This window comes from Molossus molossus, unplaced genomic scaffold (genome assembly GCF_014108415.1).
Source record: "Molossus molossus isolate mMolMol1 unplaced genomic scaffold, mMolMol1.p scaffold_m16_p_22, whole genome shotgun sequence".
NCBI lineage: Eukaryota > Metazoa > Chordata > Mammalia > Chiroptera > Molossidae > Molossus > Molossus molossus.
In genome coordinates this window covers 20,735,994-20,743,081 of record NW_023425358.1, presented here as the reverse complement: position 1 = coordinate 20,743,081, position 7,088 = coordinate 20,735,994, and positions in this window count along the sequence as shown.

The window sequence follows — 7,088 nt, the reverse complement described above, 5'->3', positions numbered from 1 at the left end:
GTTCATCAATGGATAAACAAATTTTGGTATGTTCATATAATGGAACATTATTTAGCCAAAAATAGTAGTGAAATACTGATACATGCTACGATGTGGATGAACCTTGAAAACATTACAGTAAGTGAAATAAGCCAGACACAAAAGGCCATATATTGTATCATATACCCAGAATAGGTACATCTGTAGAGATGTACCTTGGTGTCTGGGGGGAGGGGAAAGAGTAAGTGACTGCTTAATGGATACAAAGTTTTCTTTTTTAGGGGGATAAAAATGTTTTGGAACTAGATAGAGGTGATGGTTGCACATTACAAAGGTACCAAAGAAATTTTTCTTTAAAGGGTTAATTTTATGTTATGTGAATTTCACCTTTAAAAACAACCCATGAAGGACGAACTATATTTTTTAGGGATTACATTCATATGTAACAAAACTATAAAGAAAATCAAGGGAATGAGAAGCACAAAGTTCAGTTCACCAGAGAGAGGGGCACCCAAGGGCACCAGTGGTAGTAGTGACATTCTGCTTAAGTCACATGTGTGTTCATATACCATTCTTTATTCTTTGTGTAAGTTACTAACATTCTTTTGTATTTATGAAATCACTCTTCATGAGTTGGAGGCCCCTTGGTGTCCATGGAGAGTCTTGCTTTCCGATTCTGTCAATGTTCCAGCTCATCTGTCAGCCCCGATGACAAGGTTGCAAGGAAACACCCTGTAATTAGCCAGTCTGCTGGCTTCACTATCTGCCTATACCTACTCCCACTACTTCTTACCCCCACCTCACCCAGGCAGGGGGTCCTCACTGCCCTCACAACACACACACACACACACACATCAACCAGACCCAGATCTTTGCCAACACCTGTCCCCCACCTAGAAAGTGTTTCTGTTTCCCCACAAATATACAGATCCTAGCTGTCCATCAATGGGAGCTAGAGTGCCCTTGTGAACTTGGTGAGTAACCAGAGTTATTACCCTGTGGTTACCTCCTACAGGGTAACCCTTGGTTATCCTGGAAGAGACAAGTACTTGAGAATGTAGTCTCCATGTGGGAGGGCGTAGCCCAGCCCAGCCCAGCCCAGCCCAGGCCTTCTGCTATTGCATGGGGTGGGAGGCTGGTGGAGGAGCCCTCAAGATCCAGGTTGCTGCTGGAGGGAGTGTAAACTCAGGAACAGAGCAGCAAAGGACCAGAGATCGATTGCAGGAAGATGAGTGCCAGGCAAAGCCCTGCTTGGGAGCAAAGCATCTGAAGTGGGGGAGACTGAAGGACCCCAGAGGGAAGGAAGGGATCCCAGCTGGGAGAAGAGGCAGGCCACTGGGCCTGGTGCTGACCCTTGCTTCATTTCTGAGGCTGCTGGCACGGACGGGTCACTCTCTCACCATGTACCTCTAGGCAAGCCAATTCCCTTTTCTTGGCCTGTGTCCAACTGTAAAATGGGAGTTAGAGTAAAAGATTTGGGGGGGGGGCACTGTCCTTTCAATAGACATGCTGTGACTCCAAATGGCTTGTGTCTTGGAATACAAGGTTACCTGGCCCTGGGCCAGGCTGGGAACTGTGTGGAGGCCCTCACCGGCCCCATCTCTCCTCATGCCCTAAAGTTTAGGGGGACCTAGGAAGAAATGAAAGTGTGAGGCATGGAGTGTATTACCCCAAATGGGAACGGTGTAGGGGTTTCAGACTCGGTACCAGGAATGGGGTGTGTGGTAAGGCTGGTGAATTCCCTGGGCATGAAGTAAGTTCTTCAGTGTGTTGCCAGGCTGTGCATAAACACAGATGAGGCATTCCATGAGTCCATGGATGGTGGTGCTGGCAAGAAGATGAAGGCCAGGGAAATCCATCTTCAGAATAGGTGCCTGCTGCAGTGAGCTTGAATCCTGGCTCCTCTGAGAAGCAAGGGGCCAATGTAGTTAAGTGGACACCAGGTGGCAGGCTAGTCCTCGGGGAAGAGGGCCACACTGGGGCCGAGCATTGGTTTTTGCTGTTTTTTCAAAGGGACTTGGGGGAGGCAATGCCTAGCTCATAGGAACATACTCGCCTTGGGGACTTCAGGCCCAGTGACAAGAGAGGGTTAGGCTAGGGTGCTGTATTTACAGAATCTTGGAGGTCCTTGAGATCCCTTCACTATAGGCATGAGCTCTAGGACATATACAAAGTTGTCTTAAAGAAATCTTAGACTGTCCCTTAGTTGCCTAGTCAGTCACAATTTCCCTCCACCCACCCAGATGCCCAGAGAGGGATGATGTCTCGCCCAAGACCACATAGGACAGGTGCAGAGTAGCAGCAGCATAACTGGTGTGGGGAGAGGATGGGCTGCAGAATGGAGGGATGGTCAGGAGCCTGCTCCTTTCTTGGGACCAGCCCTTCAGGGGCAGAGTGAGTGTTGGGTCATGCCACAGATGGATGTCGAGTGTCTGCTGGGTTCCAGGGACTGGGCATGGAGCAGTGACCATGACCAGCAATGGCTCCTGCCCTTGAGAATAGATAGCCAACCACAACCACATCCACAGCAAGATTGTTTCAGATCATGGTACGTGCCATATGAAGGAGATAAAAATGACATTAGAGAATGACTGGGGCTGGGGGCTGCCTCAGCTCTGCCACCAGGAGAAGGAAAGCCTCTCTGAGAGGTGGTGTTGAGACCTGACTGGTAAGACCATCTGGGGGAAGGAACAGGAAGTTTAAGTAAGAAGAGCTGATACATTTACCATGTTCCAGGCACTGTTCTAGGTCCTTTGCATGAATTAGCTCATTTAATCTCATCACAACCTTATGAGGTAGCAAGATTATCATTGCCATTTTACAGAAGGGAAATCAAGGCACAAGGGGTCAAGTGACCTTAGGTGAGAGAACCAGGACCTGGACCCAGGTGGTCTGCTGCAGAGTTGGTGGGCTCACCCAGTGACATTATTCTGCTTCCCAAAGGCACTGGCACTGACTGACCAAGTCTGGCTATAAAATCTAGATTCTGTCTTGAATGCAGGCAGTTGGGGTAGAAATGACAACCCACTCTTCCCAAGGGAAAGTTTGTGCCAGCTAGTGTCAGAGCTGGGGCCGGGGCTCCAGCACCCTCCTGCTCTCCCCTCCCAACCCTCTGAGGGAGTTCTTTCATTTATTTTTTATTTTTTCAACTATAGTTTTTATTCAATATTATTTTGTATTGGTTTTAGGTGTACAGCATAGTTGTTAGATAATCATATACTTTACAAAGTGTTCCCCTCGATATATTCAATACTTACTATTTTTCCATTTATCTTCAGACAGAGTGGGAGGGAGGAAGGGAGGGAGGGAGGGAGGGAGAGAGAGAGAGAGAGAGAGAGAGAGAGAGAGAGAGAGAGAGAGAAACATCAACATGAGAGGGACATATTGATTGGTTGTTTCGCACATGACCTGACAAGGGCTGGGGATGAACTGCATCCAGGGCATGTGCCCTTGGCCGCAATTGAACCTGCAACTCTTTGGTTCATGGACTGACGCTCTAACTGCTGAGCCAAACCGGCCAGGGCATAGTACAATACTATTGACTATATTTCCTATACTGTACTTTACATCCCTGTGACTATTTCGCAGCTACAGATCTGTGCTTCTCAATCCCTTCACCTTTTTCATCCAGTGCTCGGGGGAGTTCTGAAGTCCCAGCTCCCTGCCCCCAGTCTCTCTGTTCACAGCTAACTGGGCCACATTATTCTAAAGGGATTTGACTCTAGGAGACAACTGGAGACTGGTGAGAAAGGGCTTAGGGATTAGACAAGGGTATCTGGGAAGGTAAGGGACTTAATTAGGGGGGTTCAGGTGTGGGAAGTGGGGCGGGGAGAAGATTTGTGTCTTCACAAAGCCAGGGTGGACTGCGGAAGTGAGGAGGAAGTGGGCTCCTGGGAGGAGCCAGAGGGGGCTCAGTTTCTCATATTCTGTTATGTCTTCAGAAATAACACATAATAGTATTAACAATCCCTCACATTTGTGCACCCATCACTTTTCAAGCCATTATTTCATTTGGAATTCTCACAGCGGCCTTGGAAAAGAGGCAAGGATTACATTTCTCCCTAAATTACTGCCACCCAGAGAAGGCAGGTGACTACCACGGAAGGAGCTGGGGTTTGGCTCCAGACCTCAGGCTGCTGGCCCAGGACTGCTTTCTCTGCTCTCATAGTGTTAGTGGCCAGAGCAGGGGACCAAGAAGCTGCAGCAGACACCACGGAAAACTCAGGCTGCTAGCTACTAGACTGAAGTCACCTAAAGACTCCGAACCTCCTCACTGGGGGCAGGAGAGAGGGGGAAGCAGGAGGAAACAAAGGGACTGCCATACTGTATTCTGGGCCATGGGCAGGGCTGCAACTGGAACTCAAGGGACCTGAGAAGAGGGCTTCTTCTACCCCTTCCCCAGAAGAGATCCATTTGTGGCCCTTCAACTTTCAAAAGCACTCTTATTCCGCAGTCTGACCTTACTCTGGCAGATGTTCTAGTCTCTTTCAACAGGAGACCCCAGAAGGAGGAAGACTCGCTGCTCTCTCCCTTCCCTTCCCAGTTCTTGGAGCATCCCCAGCTCAAGGATCTCAGAATAGCCTCTCCCCTCTGCTCAAAGATCCTTCTTGAAACTTCCTACATCCATATACCCTCAAGCTCTGATTCTTTTTTTTTTTTTTTGGTACATGCCCTTAGTGGGAACTGAACCCAGGACTCTCTGGTCCGCAGGCCAACGCTCCAACTGCTGAACCAAATCGGCCAGGGCAGCTCTGATTCTTTATCTGGCCCCCACTTCCCTCCTCACTTCTCCACAGCCCAATCTCGGTCTGGGCATGCTCCCCATCCCCAATACTCTAAGTTCCATGAGGGGAGGTTCTTTTAAATTTAGATTTTATTTTATTTATTGATTGATTAATTGATTTGAAAGAAAGACAGAGTGTGAGAGAGAAACATCCATTTGTTGTTCCACCTAGTTGTGCATTTACTGGCTGCTGCTTCTACGTGCTCTGACCGGAGATCAAACCCACAACCTTGGCGTATTGGGATGATGCTCTAACCAACTGAGCTACCTAGCCAGGGCTACACAGGCAGTTTTTTACTCTGTGATTAGCACAGTGTTCAGTTAAATATATGTTGAATGAATGAATGCATGAATAAATGAGTGAGAAAACCTCCTGCCCCCTCTAATCTGGCTGAGTCCTGCTCAGCCATCAGTTCTCTGGGGAACATGGGATGCCCCCACACTGACTGGGTGGGGACCCTCTTGTCTGCATCCCCTATGGTGGCACTATACTGGAGAGGGAGGGGGAGGGCAGGTACAGAAGTGAGCTCATCACCCTGCTTCCTCATTCTACTGTCCAGGTCCTGCTATGCAGTCCCTGGTAGCTCTGATTTCTTCATTCCTTCCCCACTTTGTGGGAAAAGGACTCGAGGCATCTGCAGCCCCACATGGCAGGGCTGGGAGGAGACGAGGAGGTGAGGAGGCTCAAGTCAGGGCTTTTCTGCACGGCCACCTGCCAGCACAAGGGCTGTCCAGAGAGTTCCTGCTGCCTGGCCTTGTGGAAGAAAAGTGTTCCACAAATATTTGTAGAAGGGTTTAAAAGATTGTTCTCTCCAACCCTCAATTCAACTGTGCCAATCTCCACACCACCCCTTTCCCGTTGACACCACACAATCAGAGGACAGGGGACCCGGTGGTGACCTTTGATCTGGAGGTCAATGCCCTTGTTGTAGAGGAGAGGCATCTAAGGCCTAGAGGTCAAGGGCAAACAGCTCTGTGGAGGCCCCCACGTTGCTGACTTATCACTGCACTGCATTTACTCAAGAACTCGGCCTAACCCTCAGGCTCTGGACTCCCTATCCAGTGCTCCTGTCTGTGCCTGGAGCCCCTTCCCAAACCAGTCTCAACCCCAGGGCTCTGACTCCTAAGACAAGAATCCTCAGCCTATGTTCTTCCTAGATCTCTGTGCCCCAGCAGCCTGCTTTCAGCTGTTCACACTACCTTGCCCAGCGAGGTATTTTCAGAACAGCACAAGCATCCCAGAGCTGCCAAGTAGCAGGGCCTGGGTCTCATCTCAGGCCTGCCTGACCCCTGAGGCTGGGGTCTTCCTGTTGGGCCAGGCTGTTACTTGATAGTCACTACTGTAACACAAAGTAGTCAGTGTCAAGGTCGGGATACAGAGGCTACTAGTTGGCAGAGGTCAGGTTGGGTCAGGTAGATCAGGGAGAGGTTCCTAAAAACAGCATTGGATCAGGGCTTTGAAGGCCAGGGAGGATCTAGCAGGAGGAAACAAGTGAGGGCAGCAACTCAGACAGAGGCAGGAGGGCAGAGGTACAACTGAGGCATAGCATGGAGGTTCAAAAGAAAGTGTGTGAAGGGAGATGAGTGGCAGTCAAGGCCACAAGGGATGCTGGAAAGAGATAGGGGTAGGTCTTGAATGCAAGTCAAGGAACTAGGGAACCACTGCAGATTCTTGAGCTGGGGAGCAACATATCTAGCAGGGAGGGAGAATTGCTGGGCAGGGGTTGGGGGATAGAGAAAAGGTGAGGCTGGGGAGGAGGGATTCTTGGAGGAGTTTACCAGATTATTATTCCAGGATTTTATATTATTATATTAACTAGCTGTTTCATATTGAGCTGGCAATAGATAAGTTTCAGTGGGGAAGAAGAAGAAGGCAGCCACAGGACCTGGGAAGGGAAGACTGGAGGAAGGGTATTTTACTTAGGCCTTTATCATGGGTAACTCCAGATTCCTGTGGTGTGTGTGTGTGTGTGTGTGTGAGAGAGAGAGAGAGAAAGCCAGAGAGAGAGAGAGAGAGAGAGAGAGAGAGAGAGAGAGAGAATGTTTTCCTTTCCATGGCAGCACCTGCAGGCAGCTCTCAGGTGAGTCCATGCCCTGGCCCACGGGCATCTGGCAGCATATGGCGCAGAAACCAGGAGCTTAGGTGTCTAGTTTGTTCACACTCTTACCCTCAGTTTCCTCAGTAAATCACCTGACCTTCCTAGCTTGGAGAGTCACCATGGGCTTAAATAAAAAGCTAGATCTGAAAAGGTCTTATAAACTATAAAGTGCTGAAACGACATAAGGGTTGTTCTTCTATTTTCCATTGAGTAGGCTGTACACTGAA